The sequence below is a fragment of the Protomyctophum parallelum genome, assembly GCF_964188405.1.
Source record: "Protomyctophum parallelum genome assembly, chromosome: 13".
Lineage (NCBI taxonomy): Eukaryota > Metazoa > Chordata > Actinopteri > Myctophiformes > Myctophidae > Protomyctophum > Protomyctophum parallelum.
This window is the reverse complement of record NC_139708.1, coordinates 14,070,373-14,090,727: the sequence shown is the minus strand read 5'-3', so window position 1 is coordinate 14,090,727 and position 20,355 is coordinate 14,070,373.

The following is a 20,355-nucleotide window of genomic DNA, read 5'->3' as shown; positions in this document are numbered from 1 at the left end:
CCAAATTGTTATCCACTTTCAAGTAAAAGTATTATACTCTAGTAAAGTACAAGTACATGTACTTGCGCTTTGTACATTACATTTACTCAAGGGCTGTACTTAAGTACAATTGTGAGGTAATTACTTTAGAAATTTCAATACTTTTACTTGTACTCCACTACATCTCAGAAGCAAATATTATACTTTTACTCCACTATAATTATTTGAAAACTTGAATTCCGAATGAGTACTTTCACGTAAAAGAACACTCAAAAGCACTAGCTCTAGACTAGCAGTGACTTTCAACCATTTTCATTTCAAGGACCCCAGGTTTGACCTGAATTTGGCTACAGCCCCCCATTTAATGCAATTTCTAACTCTGGGACCCCAATGTATTATAAAAGTTAAAGATGGAGTGCCACCATTTTTTTCCACCCTAAAACATGATCATCAGGTATTATTACAATATAAGGGTGAAGAACCACCAGTTCATTAAGTATGCCTGGTTTGCCTGGTGGATGGTGATGGGTGGTGATCCACCTGAACTGAAGCCGCACCCACAGCTGTAGTTGTATGATAAAGGGGGAGGGGTTAGGGGAGGGGCTGATAGTGTGGTGTCACTATATTACTGTTTACTTCATTGACACTAAAACATTAAAACTATGACACCTTTCAAAGATTCCTTTTCAGGCAAACATGTCCACCGTAAGATTAACCTAAGTATGCTAGAATGGGGTTGGTAGGTTTAAGTATGTAGGACTAGTAGCATGCCAAAGTTTGTGCTATTGCCATAGAGAATGCATTGGGCGTTTAAGTTAAACTAGAAAGCAGTTCCTGTAGAAACTGCGTGGGCTTGCGTAAAATGCATTGTATAAAGTTATTGCCGTGTCAAGTTTGAAACTCGGGGACCAGAGTAATGGTGTTACCATTGGTGGTCTAAATCCATAATCAAAATTTCGGGACTGTAGCATATTGTAAACAAAAGTAGAAAATGCATTAAAGCTGAAGTAAAAGTAAAAAAAAAGTATGAAAATTTGTAAAAACTATAGTTTAAGCATAAATAACTGCATAAAGTATGTGGAAGTTGTAGAAGTGTTTTTAAAAGTTTTTCTTTAAATGTAAAAAAATAATAATATTAAGTTCTTTATTAAAAGTTATTTATTTTTAAGTTTAAAAAAAAAAAGTTAAAGTTAAAAAAAAAAAAAAAAAAATTAAAAAACAAAATATATATATATATATATATATATTTTTTTTTTTTCTTTTTATGAAAGTATTTTTTTTATAAACGTGTGTGCGTGTGTGTGTGTGCGTGCGTGCGTGCGCTTGCGAGAGCTGTGTAAAGGCCAGCCAATAGGAAGACAGGGTGTGTGTGTGGGTGAGTGCCTGCGTGCGTGCGTGCTCTTGCGAGAGCTGTGTAAAGGCCATCCAATTGCACAAATAGCAGACCTACAAGCCCACAAGGTATCGCAGAGCAACTCATTGAGATCTTGTAACTTTAATTTCAGCCCTGTAATTAAGCCCTTATATGTCTCAGCTGTGGAAGTGTAAAAGTCTGCCAGCACTATGACTGGGAGTGGCGCGCAACTTGAAGGTCTGCTATTTTACAATGGTCCTGAATGGGGGGAAACTATGCCCGAACAAATTGCTCTATCGCAAAAAGTAAAAGTCGAATGCAAATATTTTTTTCGCTGTGAGTGGCTTGAGATATTGAGGTACACCATGTGCGATTGTGGTGTTGGTACGATCGAAAATGTGGTTATAAGAGCGAGTTAAGAATTGTCATCGCGATAATTTCCTCGTAAGAATTACACAATGGAGGTCAATGAGCAGCTTGACTGTATTTGTGTCACTTAAAAGGCCGTAGTTCACATTCTGTATGTCTCTGTGCTTTGGTGGTCACATTGTGTGAAAGAGGACATGTGTGGCTACAAAATGACCAAAGAACATGCGTGTAAAATGAATATTTTGGCCGGGACGACAATTTGTTTGGTACATTTTCAAGTAAAGAATTTCAGTTCCCGCACTCTAGTGAAAGAAGCCCCGCACTCTAAGTTGGCACTAATTAGGCGAAACGGCCTGCGATTGAACTGCGATTTCGGAAAAAACGTTTAACGTATTCGAATACGGTTTGAACCACGAAAAAGTCCAGAGTCGTGTGAGCTTTCTAAAGTTTAAATCACGTTTCTACGACAAAGTATGCCAGAGTAATGAGGCTGCAAAAGTGAGGTTGATTTAGAGATAAATCCCATACATTGTCAATGGGAGGTAAAAACTATAAATAAAGTTAAATATTTTAGAGTATAAGTATAAAAAGTATAAACTTTAAACTTTTTCAAAACAACTTTTTCACCAATGAAAGTTCAAAGATAGATGAACATTATAAAGTTTGAATGAAGTTTCAAAGTGAAAGTATGAGAGCTCAAAAACGTTAACTGTGAAAAATGGGACCTTTCTTCCATCGACTCTCACTATAAAGAATCTAAAAAAAAGTTAAAAAGTTAAAAAGTATAAAAAGTATAAAACTTTGTAAAAATAAAAATACAAGCACACATCACTGCAAAGAGCTGAACAGTTTGAAGTTTGAACTAAATTTCTAGCATAAAGTATGTGGAAGTAGTGAGGTCGCAAAAAACGGGTGGAATAAAGAAGAAGAAGTATAACGAATAAATATAGACTGGCAATAACTATTGTGTGCTCGCTGTGGCGAGCCCACAAATATAGACTGGCAATAACTATTGTGTGCTCGCTGTGGCGAGCCCACAATAAATATAGACTGGCAGTAACTATTGTGTGCTCGCTGTGGCGAGCCCACAAATATAGACTGGCAGTAACAATTGTGTGCTCGCTGAGGCGAGCCCACAATAAATATAGACTGGCAATAACTATTGTGTGCTCGCTGTGGCGAGCCCACAAATATAGACTGGCAATAACTATTGTGTGCTCGCTGTGGCGAGCCCACAATAAATATAGACTGGCAGTAACTATTGTGTGCTCGATGTGGCGAGCCCACAAATATATACTGGCAATAACTATTGTGTGCTCGCTGTGGCGAGCCCACAATAAAGTGTTACAATTACTAGAGTCTGGTTGAACCACACTAATAATAAAAAGTGATTATAATGCAACTAAAAAAATACATGAACCTGTCTACTGGCGCCCTCTACTGAAAGTGACGTCAGACTTCGGTGCTCTATAGATATTCCACTGTTTATAGCTTATATGAAGACTTTTTACATATGTATTTATTAGGCCTACCATGTTTTTTGTACTTGCTTACTGTAAATCGCTCTGGATTAAGAGCGTCTGCTAAATGCCTAAATTGTAAATTGTAAAGTGCTTCACAGGAAGAAGAAATCACAGAAATAAGAAATATTGCGATTAATTTGCCCCCATAAGTTACTTTGCTTTTTTAAATTATGTTTTAGGCTACTCTATAGACTATAGGCCTACTATAACACTAACATTTTAAAACAATTTAATATAAACCATGAAAAGTTGAATCATACACTTCAATGCAGCCATATAGCCTATAACGTCATTCAGTCTGTCATGAAATGAATGAATGAACGAATGAACGAAATAATGAATGAATGAATGATTCTGAATGAATGAATGGATGGACGGACGGACGGACGAACGAACGAACGAATTAATGAATAAATTGTGTGCCGCGTGCGTGTGTGTTTGTGTGCGTGTGTAAGTGTAGGTGTGTGTGCGTGTGTGTGTGTGTGTGTGTGTGTGTGTGTGTGTGTGTGTGTGTGTGTGTGTGTGTGTGTGTGTGTGTGTGTGTGTGGGGGGGGGGGGGTGTGTTTCCTTGAGCTGCGGTGCACGGGATGCGCATGTGCATGCAATTTAAGTCCTCAGGTCGCACCACCGCACCTTCTGGTAAAAAAGTAACCCCACACACGCCAACTCCCAACACGTGCCTGCTAGTGCTAACTTACAACAAGCCGTTTGTTTTAATGAATAACTCGTAATGTAACATTTAATTGACATGGACATCGAGTAGACTAGACTCGTCAGTGTTTTTACCTGGCTGGTGAAAAACAAAAAAAGCTTCTACAAGAATCTGCAGTGGAAACAGAAGTCCTCACTGTCCAGCCTAGGTGAGTGTTTGGTGTTGGCTCATTTAGCTCAGTGGTTTGCATTGCAAGCCTATTTATTCGGCATTTGAGGAGCCACGGATCACCATTTGATGACATTTAGCCTCTCAGACCCATTTGAGCCACGGACCACCATTTGATGAGAATTATAGCCGACTCAATCAGACCCAAAACTATTAGAATATTTTGTTGTCGTTTGATAAGATTGCAGTATTTATTAACAGTTTGCAGAATGGGTACATTTCACACGAAAGCACAACTCAATACAAAGACTGTTACTGTGGTCTGTGGAGGCACACTGATACAGCATTACACTTAATTGTTTACAACAGGGTCCACCATTTTCAATTCATCAGAACATTTAGAGACTAAAACATATTTTCTATAAAAGTTTGTCCACAATTCCATTCTGTATTGACGTTGGTACCATTAGGAGAGATAACAGGCAAACGTTGATCAAAATGACAATTATTTTACATCTAATTGTGTAGACTTCTGTTCTGGTATTACATTAATGAATGCAGATATTTACTCTGATTGGTTCATTTGGTTTCATTCTATCAAGAGTTAAAGATTCAATAAGTGTCCATTTGGTTACAAACTCATCATTAATTTAGTTGGGGACCACCTTGCTGGAAGGACCAATGGTGCACTGGCTTATCTAATTAACTGCTTAATTATCATTAAGGAATTGATGGAATTGCCTGTGTGTAATTTCACTTTGTTTTTCCAATTGATAAAGCAGCAACTATAGAAGCATTGTTGTTTTGTGTGATGTGAAGCTTTTATTTGTTTTTCCAATTTGACAATTTTGACACTGTTTGTGTGTGTGTGTGTGTGTGTGTGTGTGTGCGCGCAACATTGTGATTTGGATTGCACATAGCCCAAACATTTAGAATCTCGTAGAGGGTTTTTTTCGATTCTGACGAATCTCTCTACGAGAGTCTAAAAGATACCCCCCCCTTTACCGTCAAAGTTGAACGTTTGTGCCTCAAAATCACTCTTACCTTGTACAAATGCAAAATCTAAGCTGCTTTTAATGTTGCCCCACTTGTTTGTGAGGTGTACGGATTCAGATTAAACACGGAACATGCTTATCTTTCAATAAAAAAGGTATTTTAATCCACTCTGTTTCTGAATCCTCCATTGTAAATGCGGTAAACGGCGCAACAGAATATTGCCCGCGCCCCTAGCGGCCAGGGTTCTCTTGCGCATTTACAATGGAGAGAAAAGCAAGATGGCCGCCAGATTCCGAGACAGAGTGGATTAAAATACCTTTTTTATTGAAAAATAAGCATGTTCCGTGTTTAATCTCAATCCGTACACCTCACAAACAAGTGGGGCAACATTAAAAGCAGCTTAGATTTTGCATTTGTACAAGGTAAGAGTGATTTTGAGGCACAAACGTTCAACTTTCGACGGTAAAGGGGGGGGTTATCTTTTAGACTCTCGTAGAGAGATTCGTCAGAATCGAAAAAAACCCCTCTACGAGATTCTAAATGTTTGGGCTAGATTGCACACACACCTGAGTCAAAATTACTAATTGACATCACCAGCTGCTTGATTGGAAATTTGGAAGTGACTGTTAAGTCATGTTGTGTTGCACATGTTTCCTTGTGTACAACATATAGACCATGTTGAAGTAACAACACACAAGAGAACTACAATGGTTTATACTGTGTTGTCACTGTGGGGAAGCTAAATTATGTGTGGGTCACCTGCCTGTCTCATATGCAGTGTTGTTGGCAATCCTGTTGATTGGGAAGGTGCCAAAGCACTGTAGAGGGGTGTTCATGTTCATATCTGTATGGTGTTTTGTCTTTTTGAGTGGTGCAAACCACTCCTATTTACCTTTTGCAGACCACGGCCATGTTTTTTTTCCAGAGTTTGGAAGCACTCGTTTTCAGTAAAGCAATGTCCTGCTGCCTCTTGCATTATGTGCTAATTCAAAACAGGTGGTACACAGGGCAGTTGAGTGATATCCAACGAGCACTTCCAAACTCCAGCACTTAGAAAAATAATCACCTGCAAGGACACAAAGTAACTCATAACATGTATACAGTGAATTTTTATGAAAGAGAATAAGTCAAGCTTTCCATACAGCTGCAGTGTGTGTGTGTGTGTGTGTGTGTGTGTGTGTGTGTGTGTGTGTGTGTGTGTGTGTGTGTGTGTGTGTGTGTGTGTGTGTGTGTGTGTGTGTGTGTGTGTGTGTGTGTGTGTGTGGCCTAACAGACAGATACACACAGGCCAGGGAGGAGGGCTTGTACAGTATCACTCACTTCAGATGGGTCTGATTTTTATAATTAATTTCGGAATTAATTGGGCCTTTGAAATATAGTGGAATCAGTTTGGAAATTCCTTTGATTAAGAGTCATTTAGCCACAATTTGCAACACTTAACAATGTGGTGAATCTAGAGTTGCAATGCCCTCCATTGACATCCCATTGATCCAAATTGCATTTACGATCTGTATTGAACAACGTTAAACTCATTGCAGCTGTAGTAGGGCAAGCTTGAATTATCCTCTTTCAATCTGCCATGCTTTTGTTTCCTAAAAATCTTTTGAGCTACTTTCTGTCAATAAAAAATCCGTGTTGGGATATTTTTGAGTGACACAACCACTCCTGTAGACAGCTCTGTGTGGCTGGGTCCCTGGGTCGTTATAGCATTTGTTCACCATGTGTCATTGTTGCACAGCCTAACACACAGGCCACGGAGGAGAGCTTGTACAGTACAGTACAGTACAGTACAGTACAGTACAGTACAGTACAGTACAGTACAGTACAGTACAGTACAGTACAGTACAGCAGACATATTTCGACATGGAAGCATTGATACTTTAGCTTAAACGGATAGTTCACAATGTTTTAACTTAAGCTGTATGAAATACTTGCCATTAATAGTGGTTGCAACTTTATTGATTAATTGCCCGAGTCCCGTGGTGGGAGTTCTGCTCTGGTTTTGGTGAATATTAAAGGGACACTTTTTGCAATATATGTTAATGACGATTAGAAGATTTAGAACACTTTCCTGGGGGTCTTTATGTGTGTAATATGTGGTTTTAGATTTGAGTCCTTCCTGGACTAAAATTCCCGTAATGCTTTGGTGCACTGCTCCTCCTTTTGGATAGAGGGGAGGGCTGTCTTACTGAGCCAACATGTAGTCCAGGAAGGATGTGAGCCCAGTGTCCATGACAAACCACATATTACACACACAAAGACCCCCAGGAAAGTCTTCTAAATCTTCTAAACGTCATTAACATATGTTTTGCAAAAAGGGTGACAAGTTACACGTGTGTGTGTGTGTGTTTGCGCACACACCTGAGTCAAAATTACTAATTGACATCACCAGCTGCTTGATTGGAAGTGACTGTTAAGTCATGTTGTGTTGCACATGTTTCCTTGTGTATAACATATAGACCATGTTTAAGTAACAACACACAAGAGAACAAAAATGGTTTATAATGTGTTAATTTATTGACACTGTGGGGAAGCTAAATTATGTGTGGGTCACCTGCCTGTCTCATATGCAGTGTTGTTGGCAATCCTGTTGATTGGGAAGGTGCCAAAGCACTGTAGAGGGGTGTTCATGTTCATATCTGTATGGTGTTTTGTCTTTTTGAGTGGTGCAACCACTCCTATTTACCTTTTGCAGACCACGGCCATGTTTTTTTTCCAGAGTTTGGAAGCACTCGTTTTCAGTAAAGCAATGTCCTGCTGCCTCTTGCATTATGTGCTAATTCAAAACAGATGGTACACAGGGCAGTTGAGTGATATCTAACGAGCACTTCCAAACTCCAGCACTTAGAAAAATAATCACCTGCAAAAAGGGTGACAAGTTACACAAGTTAATTGATAAAATAATTCCCCGTTAAGTTTCCTCATAGACTTTTCAAAAAGTATTTATTTAAAGATGTTTACGCTGCGGACAAAGCCAACTTGAGTTGTCACAAATCATGACAAACACAATGTTTTGGGCCGATCAAATAATTTGTAATTTCTTTCGAATTATTTGATCATCCCAAAACATTGTGTTTATTGTCATGATTTGTCACAACTCCAGTTGGCTTTGTCTGCGGTGTAAAGGTCTTTAAATAAATACTTTTTGAAAAGTCTGACGAAATGAATGCGGAATTCTTTTCCGGGTCTCTCGATGGAGCGGGACTGCGACGCTCTATAGATCTTTAACTCTTGAGAGCGTTAAATGAAACCAAATATTTGGTTTCATTTTACGAGTTAAATTATTGTTAAAAATCTGCATTACTTAATTTACAAGAAGTCTACACAATTAGAGAATGTAGAAGAATTGTTATTTTGATCAACATCTGCCTGCTATCTCTCCTATAATGGTACCAACATCAATACAGCATGGAATGGTGGAAAAAATCTTATCCAACGACACCAACATATTCTTTAGTTTTGGTGGCTCAAATGGGTCTGAGAGGCTAAACGTCATCAAATGGTGGCTCAAATGGGTCTGAGAGGCTAAATGTCTTCAAATGGTGGTCCGTGGCTCAAATGGGTCTGAGAGGCTAAATGTCATCAAATGGTGGTCCGTGGCTCAAATGGGTCTGAGAGGCTAAATGTCATCAAATGGTGGTTCCGTGGCTCAAATGGGTCTGAGAGGCTAAATGTCTTCAAATGGTGGTCCGTGGCTCAAATGGGTCTGAGAGGCTAAATGTCATCAAATGGTGGCTCAAATGGGTCTGAGAGGCTAAATGTCTTCAAATGGTGGTCCGTGGCTCAAATGGGTCTGAGAGGCTAAACGTCATCAAATGGTGGTCCGTGGCTCAAATGGGTCTGAGAGGCTAAATGTCTTCAAATGGTGGTCCGTGGCTCAAATGGGTCTGAGAGGCTAAATGTCTTCAAATGGTGGTCCGTGGCTCAAATGGGTCTGAGAGGCTAAATGTCTTCAAATGGTGGTCCGTGGCCCAAATGGGTCTGAGAGGCTAAACGTCTTCAAATGGTGGTCCGTGGCTCAAATGGGTCTGAGAGGCTAAATGTCTTCAAATGGTGGTCCGTGGCTCAAATGGGTCTGAGAGGCTAAACGTCATCAAATGGTGGCTCAAATGGGTCTGAGAGGCTAAATGTCTTCAAATGGTGGTCCGTGGCTCAAATGGGTCTGAGAGGCTAAATGTCATCAAATGGTGGTTCCGTGGCTCAAATGGGTCTGAGAGGCTAAATGTCTTCAAATGGTGGTCCGTGGCTCAAATGGGTCTGAGAGGCTAAATGTCTTCAAATGGTGGTCCGTGGCTCAAATGGGTCTGAGAGGCTAAATGTCATCAAATGGTGGTCCGTGGCTCAAATGGGTCTGAGAGGCTAAACGTCTTCAAATGGTGGCCCGTGGCTCAAATGGGTCTGAGAGGCTAAACGTCATCAAATGGTGGCTCAAATGGGTCTGAGAGGCTAAATGTCTTCAAATGGTGGTCCGTGGCTCAAATGGGTCTGAGAGGCTAAATGTCATCAAATGGTGATCCGTGGCTCAAATGGGTCTGAGAGGCTAAATGTCGTCAAATGGTGGTTCCGTGGCTCAAATGCCCAATAAATAATGGGCCTTGATATGAAAAGGGTTAAACCACCGATCTTAATGTACAAACTAACATATAGTAACGAAATATTTCAAATTAACGTAGTGGAGTAAAAGTACAATATTTGCCTCTGATATGTAGTGGTAAAATTACTGGAAATTGAAATACTCCAAGTAAAATATATATTATTTTATTATGTTTTTCCTATATTACAACCGTCCAAACGTGTGTAACTATCATGCCAGAATGGTATACCCCTGCTTTAAAGGAGTAATGTCACATTTTTCTGGACGCCGAAGATATGCTCAATTTTTGTCCGAAGTAATTTCAAAGGCTTCAAAAGTAAAAGTTTGGTTTATTTTCAAGGGGCGTTAGTCCCTCCTATATTCGGCTCCAATTGACAATGAATGTTGAATTTACGTCGTGTGTCTTTTCAAATCGACATACGTTGTCATGATGACACCCCTCACTTCACACGAGTGTTTTTTTATACAGCTTTTGTCTCATTTCATTGACAATGAAAGGAGAAATTAGGTCAAATTTCCGCCAAATATGATGTAAATTAAACATTAATTACATAGGGACCATTGGGGACCACCATTCTTGATGATGATGTACAATGATGAGTGCCCCTCACTTCACACACAGGTGTGATTTTTTGGTGTTAAGCAATATGTGACCAGTGCCAGTGGTTTAATACACAAGGGGGCCATGGTCATTTTTCAGTTCTTTAGATATTATGAAACTGCACACTGTAACCTTTCATATGATGTATTGCTCATTGAAATTGGGGGGGAAATGAAGAAGATATGACCATTTGAAACTTGTTTAACTGTAAACACCAAAGTACAGAATTAGCCGTTCTAAGATTTCAAATTATTTAGCATCTCTGAGCCAAGGAATGGGTGTGACAATGGTCACTTGTCTCCACCCCTAGATACTTGCATAAACACTCCCCCCATCCTCTAACCACTCCACACTGTCAACTGCACAGAATGACTTGAGTGGACACTTAGTAAAAGAAGCCAGAAGGTCATCTAGAACTCTTAGAATAAGAATAAATAGAGATGATAATGTATCAATATTGCAATATAGAAATATAGGACGGACGTTGTTTAGTGTATGTTTTGTAATAATACAATCTAAAAAATAACTAGTAGGCTAATTGAGTTTTCAAATAATTACATGTAGAGTAAAACTACTTGCCGCTAACACTGCAAGTAGGCTATAATTTATTCCATGGAGTTACTTGTAGTTTTAGACCCATGCTTTTAATTGCTAAATTTAAAAATGCTGTATGTTTACATTACATTATTAATATGTACAAAGGTACCTTTTTACCCCTAAATGCATGGCTTGAATCAGCCGTGCACTGATGTGAAAGAGTCAAAACCTTACCAACAGAAAGTCAGGGGAAAAAATACCTTAGACGTGTGTTATGATGCTTCCACTTTGAAGTACTACACTATGTCTTCTCATTCAATATTTGAACAACAATGTCACAGATTGATCAAATTATATTAAAGACGGATTTCACCGCGACGCGCGATCACGCATGGATGTCATGGATGGATCAAATTATATAAAAGACGGATTTTACCGCGACGCGCGATCACACACGATGTTATTAATTCATGTAGGCTATTGATCATCAGGCAGCTGCATCCAACGGTAATAAAGTTACAGAGATTAAAACACAGTGCTAAACATGCACATGTGTGCACTGAAATAAAGGGCAGAAGAATGGATTTACAACTAAGACAATCGTCAGAATGCGTGTGGTCCGTGTGGAGACCACAAACAAACAGCAACTTTTTCTTCAGTGGACGACGGGTAAATCAGTTAATTTATACTTTTATTACAACATCCAACAGCATCATATCAAGTTAACAAAAATGCTGATGTTGTAGGCTATTTATTGACTATTGTCACAAACACACGGCTACTGTAACTGGAGAACAAAGATAGCTATGGCCAATCGAAACGACTCTATGTAAATACGTGCAGGAATGTTCACACCCCCAAAATACGGCAAATAAACTGTACTTATAGAGACATTTTTGCAATGTAAATACAACGACTTAATGACACTAAAACGACTTTCTGATGGAATAAAAACATTCTTTAACATTCCAACTGTTTTAATGTGGCTAAAAACGAAAAACACCAAAAAAAAAGAAATAATCTATTTGGTCCTATAGTGACATAACAGAGTTGGCGACTTGTGGTTCAAATTACTGGCACTGGTCACATATGTTATACTTTAACTATTGAAAAATAGCAGATCTACAAGCTCATAGTGTTGCTATAGCTATAGCTATTTTTGAAAATTTGTGAAAATGTGGCACAAATCTTTTAATATATTCTCTCATTGCGAACGTTTTTAACTCAAATCTTTGCTTCTGGGGAGGTCCCTGGAACAGCATATTTTCAGATGGGGGTCGCCCGTCAATTTCATATTTTTGGGGGTCCTTGACATGTGTTTGAAAACCACTGACATAGAAACACACACAAAAAAACATGAGGATTTTCAGTAAACTGTCAGGATTTAGAAGGCATTTGTAGAATTTGTCCTCGGGTCTAATCCTTTTTTTTGGTTTATTTTTAAAGGAAAATGATGCCTGCTGCCCTTGTCTGGAACCCTCCTCAGAACGGCGGTGGGGGAGAGGTACAGATTTGGCTCCCTGCCTCTCCCCGGTCTTTGGACCCGGCAGACCGGTGAGTGTGTTATTACAATGTTATTTTATTACAGTGTTAAGCGAACGCTTAACACTGTAATTTTTTAAGTTTGAGTACTTCGGTCATTCCTTAAAGATGGAGTGCCGTGATTCTTTTTGTCCACCATAAAACATGATCATCAGGTCTTATTTGTTATATAAGGAGGTATAACTTGTACAGTATTTGTTAAAATGTTGTTTTTATGTGGGCACGGCCGGCACGCCCATCAGTTCATTAAGTATGCCTGGTTTGCCTGATGGGTGGTGATCCACCTGAACCCACAGCTGTAGTATGATAATGTGTGATGGTGTGATGTCACTATATTAGTTTATTTCATTGGCTCGTTTGACTGTCAAGGGTTCATCCTCCCTACGTTACATCTCGGATCCAAATATTATAATTTTACCTCCACTACATTTATTTGAAAACATTAGTTACTAGCTACTTTAAAAAAAATATATATATTACAAAAAAAAAGTTCTTATTTGGATTATTTTTTCAGTTCCAATTGACTATGAATGGAGAATTTACGTCATGTGTGTCTGAGCAAATCGACATACGACATTATATACGATGACAAGACAAGAGCACCGCTCACTTCACACGAGTGTGATTTTTATTCATACAGCTTTTGTCCCCACACGTCTCAATATTTGCAATTTGCAATATATTGACAATCAAAGGAGAACTTAGGTACAGTACAGTACAGTACAGCACCACTCACTTCAGACGGTTCTGATGTTTTTTTGTTTGTTTATTTTTAAAGGAGAATGATGCTCTTGTCTGGAACCCTCCTCAGAACAGCGTTGGGGAGAGGTACAGATTTGGCTCCCTGCCTCTCCCAGACCCTCCTCAGAACAGCGTGGGGGAGAGGTACAGATTTGGCTCCCTGCCTCTCCCAGACCCTCCTCAGAACAGCGTGGGGGAGAGGTACAGATTTGGCTCCCTGCCTCTCCCGACTCCCAGACCCTCCTCAGAACGGCGTGGGGGAGAGGTACAGATTTGGCTCCCTGCCTCTCCCAGACCCTCCTCAGAACGGCGTGGGGGAGAGGTACAGATTTGGCTCCCTGCCTCTCCCAGACCCTCCTCAGAACGGCGTGGGGGAGAGGTACAGATTTGGCTCCCTGCCTCTCCCAGACCCTCCTCAGAACAGCGTGGGGGAGAGGTACAGATTTGGCTCCCTGCCTCTCCCAGACCCTCCTCAGAACAGCGTGGGGGAGAGGTACAGATTTGGCTCCCTGCCTCTCCCCGGCCTGTGGACCCGGCAGACCGGTGAGTTGTGGGGGGGGGGGGGGGGGGGGGGGGGTGGGGTGTGTGTGTGTGTGTGTGTGTGCGGGGGGGGGGGGGGTTTGTCTGTCTGTGTGTGCGCGCATGTGTTTGCCGTGTGTGTGTTGAATCTGTTTTTGATTGGCCCGACGCGACGTGTAATCTACGAGCATGTTGAATTTGGGGCCCGACGTTGACAACATTAAATCAATGTGATTTACGACGCTGAACGACGCTGGATCTACGTCAGCTATAGTGTAGTTCTCCCCGGGGTATGGGTTGAATCTGGGATAATCGGGCATAATGGGCAGGTGGGTCGTGCAGGGACTGGGTGGTGCAGGAACCGGGTCGTACCCAGCGGTCCCTCGTGCGACCCCCGTCCATTGTGCTCTGATACCCGGCCTCCCGTACCAAGGTCTTTAGTCTAGTTTCTCTCTTCTCTAGTTTCAGGTTTCAGGTTTTCAGGTTTCATCTCTTCACATCTCTTCAAAGTACCAACTGTTGAATATCTTGTTTCCTTCCCAAGGTTGTTTCCTTCCCGCCAGGTTGGCCAAATGTTTTCCCTATCTTGTACTTTCCTTCCCGCCAGGTTGGCCAAATGTTGTCGTTTCTGTTTGATTAACCTCTTTTCATAGTACTTTTCAGGTGGTTTCTGTTTGATTAACCTCTTTTCGTAGTACTTTTCAGGTGGCAAACGTTGAATTTGTGTCACTCTTCTAGTGACCCAAATTAACATATGAATTAGTGCAGCTCTGTACCGTATTACCCTACATAGCTATTAGGACGTTGTCATTCATCATTCATTGGAGTCCCATCATGGCAAGGTAACTATATTACCTATACTATATTGATTAGGGGCATCTGCTAAATGCCTAAATTGTACATTGTTGATGAAATAATATTAAATATATACACAGCAAGGTGTGTGTGTATTTTTATTATTTTATCAACAATTTGCAATTTAGGCATTTAACAGATGCCCTTAATCCAGCCAATTTTAAATAAATAATATTTATTTATACAACCGTGGTTACTAAAGTAACCTTTAACGTTGTATTAAATAGAAATTTCACAAAATACCTTTAGTTTATGGGACTTTATGAACTCCCGTGACCTGAACTTCCAGTTCGTCCCAGGTAAGTCTTTTGGGAGGGACTCGGACCCTTTTGTTTCCAGAACCTAGTCCTTGTGGAGAACAGGAGGCAGCGCTATGCTGCCCTGATTTTCTACTGAGCCGCTGCCCCCAGCTAGCGAAGGCGCTGCCACATCTAGGTTATAGTATGTGGAGAAAGTCGAGGGTGTAGACCAGCTTGCTGCTGTGCAGACTTCCTGAATAGACACCCTTGTAGATTGCCCCAGAAGCTGCCACGCCTCTCGTGGAGTGGGCCCTCAGGGCTTGAGGGGAATCCACGCCTTGGCTAGTGTAGGCCAGACGGATGGCTTCCACTATCCAGTTGGAGATAGTGACCTTCGTGACAGGCTTTCCTTTGGTCCTGGCACCCCAGGACACGAAGAGTTTGCTTCCTTGTCTGAAGGGAGCCAGTCTATCCACGTATATGCGTAAGGCACTGACTGGGCAGAGGCAGTTAAGCCTCATGTCATGATGCGAACGGCGGGGGGTGGAATGCCTGTAGGTTCACTGGCACACACAGAGCATTTTTGGGAATGAAGGCGGGTTTGCTTTTAGGGTGACCTTGGTCGACCCATCATTGAACCTCATGCAGTCTGGAGAGATCGAGAGCGCATGTTAGGTCGCTGACCCTTTTTGCCGTCGTGAGGGTGATCAGGAGAGCCACCTTCAAGGTTAGGAGCTTGAGGCTCACTGTTTGTAGTGGTTCAAAAGGTGCTGTAGCCAGAGCCTTTAGAACCAGGGACAAATCCCACGAGGGGACAAGGGATCTGCATGTCCTATGTTCCCTGTGTACACCCTTCATGAACTGTTTTACCAGCGGGTGCTTCCACACCGTCTGGTTAACAAGGCCCGGGTGGCAGGCGGAAATTGCTGCCAGGTGGACCTTGACTGAGGAGAGGCCTAGACCGTTGTCTAGGAGCTCCTGTAGAAATGTCAGGATGTCGATCACTGAGGCCTGGTAGGGGACAACTTTGTCTGGTCTTCGTGACGCTCGGAAACGCGCCAGGCTGTGTCGTAACGGTCCCTTGTTGACTGGGCCCTGCCTTTCTGAATCGTTTCGATGACGATCGGAGGTAGGCCCACGGAGGTCAACATCACCCTTTGACGGGCCAGACGTCTAGGTCCTGGGGGTGAGGGTGAAAGATCTCCCATCTCGCTTGGGAGAGGAGATCCGCTCGAAGAGGAATTTTCCACGGCTGGTCGTAGAGGAGAGGGGTTATTTCCGACCTCCAGACCCCCAGGACGGGGCTATTAGGAGCACCGTCAGACCCTGAGTCCTCACTCTGTCCAGAGTGGGGCTGATTAGGGATAGCGGGGTAAAGGCGTAGAGAAGGGTTTTGGGCCATCGGTGTGACAGAGCGTCTAGCCCCGATGTTGAAGGTCCCGTGATTGCGAAGAAGAGGGGACACTTCGTGTTCTCCTCTGTGGCAAAGAGATCCACCCTGGATTTCCCAAACCTGCTCCAGACCTGGGACGCTGCATGAGGATGTAGCGACCAGTCTGTGTAGAGAGATTGAGTTAAGTGTTATGCCTATGAAGTCTATTGACTGCGTCGGCATGAGCATGCTCTTCTCGTGGTTTATTAAAAACCGAGCGAGGCGAGAGTGGCTGAGCACGCGATGTGTGTGCAACAGTGCTTCTCGCGGAGAGTTTGCAAGTAGGATCCAGTCGTCCACATATGTTGCGAGACGGATTCCTTACTGTCGCAAGGGAGCAATAGCTGCCGCGGTGCATTTTATGAAAACTCTCGGACTCAGACATTCCGAAGGGAAGGACTGTGTATTCGTACACTTTTCCTTTGAACCCAAAGTGCAGAAATCTTCTGTGCGGGTGGTAAATCGGAATGTGGAAGTATGCATCTTGCAGGTCTATTGACGTAAACCAATCCCCCTCGCGGATTAGGCGCAGGAGGAGTGGTGGTGTCAACATTTTGAATCGCAAATGACGGTTCAATGCTGAACCGTCACTTGAAAAAGCTGCGACTCGAAGTGTACTCTCTTACACGGCCCGCCTGAGCCAAGAGAGAATAGACGCAACACTGCAGTGCGTGGCATCATTCAAAAGGGGACGCTCGATTCCCTTTCATGCATGCCTCCGAATGGCAGGGTTAATGGCCTCGGCGGTCTATCTAATCCGCCTAGCAAGACTACATATGAGACCTTTCCAACAATGGATAGGCTCTCTACATGTACCAATGCACCGTCGCCACCAGAAGGTAACAGTGACGTCACAATGCACACTAGCCCTTCAATGGTGGTCAGACAGAAAAACCCTCTCAGAGGGCGTCCCCATGGGAAAGCCTCTGATCAGGAAAGTCGTCACCACAGATGCCAGCATGACAGGCTGGGGAGCCACGCTGGAAGGATTCACAGCCAGAGGTTTATGGTTGGGGCCACTACGTGCCCTTCACATAAATTACTTGGAGCTTATGGCGGTCTTCCTCCCTGAGACACTTCGAGCAGCGCATCCGGGGTTGCCACGTCCTAGTCAGGACAGACAACACCACGGCCATGTGCTACATCAACAGACAAGGCGGACTCAGGTCCCCTCGTCTTCATCAACTGGCTCGGAAACTAATCCTGTGGTGCAACACACGCCTTCTCTTCATAGTAGCGTGTCATGTCCCAGGTCTTCTGAACACAGGGGCAGACCTCTCCGCTATGCAGACTGGTCGCTACATCCTCATGCAGCGTCCCAGGTCTGGAGCAGGTTTGGGAAACCCAGGGTGGATCTCTTTGCCACAGAGGAGAACACGAAGTGTCCCCTCTTCTTCGCAATCACGGGACCATCAACATCGGGGCTAGACGCTCTGTCACACCGATGGCCCAAAACCCTTCTCTACGCCTTTACCCCGCTATCCCTCATCAGCCCCACTCTGGACAGAGTGAGGACTCAGGGTCTGACGGTGCTCCTAATAGCCCCGTCCTGGGGGTCTGGAGGTCGGAAATAACCCCTCTCCTCTACGACCAGCCGTGGAAAATTCCTCTTTGATCGGATCTCCTCTCCCAAGCGAGAGGGGAGATCTTTCACCCTCACCCCCAGGACCTAGACGTCTGGCCCGTCAAAGGGTGATGTTGACCTCCGTGGGCCTACCTCCGATCGTCATCGAAACGATTCAGAAAGGCCGGGCCCAGTCAACAAGGGACCGTTACGACACAGCCTGGCGCGTTTGAGCGTCACGAAGACCAGACCAAGTTGTCCCCTACCAGGCCTCAGTGATCGACGTCCTGACATTTCTACAGGAGCTCCTAGACAACGGTCTAGGCCTCTCCTCAGTCAAGGTCCACCTGGCAGCAATTTCCGCCTGCCACCCGGGCCTTGTTAACCAGACGGTGTGGAAGCACCCGCTGGTAAAACAGTTCATGAAGGGTGTACACAGGGAACATAGGACATGCAGATCCCTTGTTCCCTCGTGGGATTTGTCCCTGGTTCTAAAGGCTCTAGCTACAGCACCTTTTGAACCACTACAAACCGTGAGCCTCAAGCTCCTAACCTTGAAGGTGGCTCTCCTGATCGCCCTCACGACGGCGAAAAGGGTCAGCGACCTAACATGCGCTCTCGATCTCTCCAGACTGCATGAGGTTCAATGATGGTTCGACCAAGGTCACCCTAAAGGCAAACCCGCCTTCATTCCCAAAAATGCTGTGTGTGTGTGCCAGTGAACCTACAGGCATTCCACCCCCCGCCGTTCGCCTCATGACATGAGGCTTAACTGCCTTTGCCCAGTCAGTGCCTTACGCATATACGTGGATAGACTGGCTCCCTTCAGACAAGGAAGCCAACTCTTCGTGTCCTGGGGCGCCAGGACCAAAGGAAAGCCTGTCACGAAGGTCACTATCTCCAACTGGATAGTGGAAGCCATCCGTCTGGCCTACACTAGCCAAGGAGTGGATTCCCCTCAAGCCCTGAGGGCCCACTCCACGAGAGGCGTGGCAGCTTCCTGGGCACTCTACAAGGGTGTCTCTATTCAGGAAGTCTGCACAGCAGCAAGCTGGTCTACACCCTCGACTTTCGCTACATATTATAACATGGATGTGGCAGCGCCTTCGCTAGTGTACCCGGTCTTGGGGGCAGCGGCTCAGTAGAACATCAGGGCAGCATAGCGCTGCCTCCTGTTCTCCACAAGGACTAGGTTCTGGAACCAAAAGGGTCCGAGTCCCTCCCAAAAGACTTACCTGGGACGAACTGGAAGTTCAGGTCACGGGAGTTCATAAAGTCCCATAAACTAAAGGTATTAAGTGAAATTTAATACAACGTTAAAGGTTACTTCAGTAACCACGGTTGTTTAAATAAATTGAGCGTTTCATGTTGATTGTAATATTATCATATTATGCTTCATACTAACTTTAATATTGTGTTCTGTGCTGTGTTCTGTCCCCTCCCCCCCACCCCCTCCCCCCCACTCTCGGCCTGCACCTTGTCGTGGTGAGTGGGCTTTAAACCAAGACAGGCCATTCATACCCATTACCTCATTTACTGCCACAGTGAATGCATAAATGTGGCCAAATCTTCGTGACATATTGGTTGTTCAGTTTGACCCACCAGTTTTAGAGATATGGCTTATAGAGTAATGTCTTGCAGAGTTGAGAAAGCAGGCTTGAAAGGTTCACTTCTGTGTTCTCAAACTTTACACCTAGCTACATGTTTAAGCATTTATTTTGTATTTATTTACATGTAGATTTCAGCTCTGACACTTATTTCATACATGCTCCAGTTTGTGAAGAGTGTCTGTGCTATTAACTCATTTTGGATAAAAAAGGGCTTTTTCTCCTCTGGTGAAAAGCTGGAGGTTGTGCGATGGCAGGCTCTCAGTCAAATCTGGTCACAAATAATCCACCCCTTGCCCGTGATGTTTTGTTTTTCCTTTTCTAGTAGTCACAGAATGTTTGTCTCAATTACGACCGTTTAGATAAACACAGGTTTACTCTGTTCCACGATATGCTGTGAATGCTGGACAACATAACGACATGCGACACATAATGTACAGTACAGTACAGTACGGCTCACCTATAACGACATGCGATACATAATGTACAGTACGGCTCACCTTTAACGACATGCGACACATAATGTACAGTACAGTACGGCTCACCTTTAACGACATGCGACACATAATGTACAGTACAGTACGGTTCACCTATAACGACATGCGACACATAATGTACAGTACAGTACGGTTCACCTTTAACGACATGCGACACATAATGTACAGTACAGTATGGCTCACCTTTAACGACATGCGACACATAATGTACAGTACAGTATGGCTCACCTTTAACGACATGCGACACATAATGTACAGTAAAGTACGGTTCACCTTTAACGACATGCGACACATAATGTACAGTACGGTTCACCTTTAACGACATGCGACACATAATGTACAGTACAGTATGGCTCACCTTTAACGACATGCGACACATAATGTACAGTAAAGTACGGTTCACCTTTAACGACATGCGACACATAATGTACAGTACGGTTCACCTTTAACGACATGCGACACATAATGTACAGTACAGTATGGCTCACCTTTAACGACATGCGACACATAATGTACAGTAAAGTACGGTTCACCTTTAACGACATGCGACACATAATGTACAGTACGGTTCACCTTTAACGACATG